Here is a 543-nt window from a genome sequence, read left to right as displayed (position 1 = left end):
AATTGAAGGAGAAACACTGTTTTAAAACCAAAGATCCCAAACTAGTCTGAAAAATTATCTTAATCAAAAAAACACATTTAGGGAAAAACCGAAAGATGGCGAACCCCTCCTTGGTTTCTGAGGCAGCATCACTACGGAAGTAGATTGCCCAAACTTCCTTCCAAGGAGTGGCTGGTGGGTTTGAACCTCCAGCCTTTTGGTTAGCAGTCAAGTGTCCCTGGTTAGCAGAAAGACTGCATAGACCCTCTTCAAAAAAGAAAAGGGAAACCAATTAACACAGACACAGAAGATAATCTTGGACCGCTGAACCTTTAAGAGAAGGATATAGAAGTGGACTCAACCCCAACTAGCAGAATAATTTGCGTGAAAATACCAAAAAAGGAGACAAACGGAGCTGCGGTCTGGCAGTGATCCTGAGCAATCCTGATAGCACAGACAGCTTGGAGATTCCGAGTAGTGATTGTTGTTGTTGTTGCTGTTGTTAAGTGCCGTCGAGTCGTTTCCGACTCATAGCGACCCCATGCACAGCAGAACGAAACACTG

The sequence above is a fragment of the Orycteropus afer genome, unplaced genomic scaffold, assembly GCF_000298275.1.
Source record: "Orycteropus afer afer isolate SDZICR_OR568_19922 unplaced genomic scaffold, OryAfe1.0 scaffold00411, whole genome shotgun sequence".
Taxonomy (NCBI): domain Eukaryota; kingdom Metazoa; phylum Chordata; class Mammalia; order Tubulidentata; family Orycteropodidae; genus Orycteropus; species Orycteropus afer.
The sequence above is the reverse complement of the archived record's forward strand: the minus strand, read 5'-3'. Positions refer to the sequence as shown.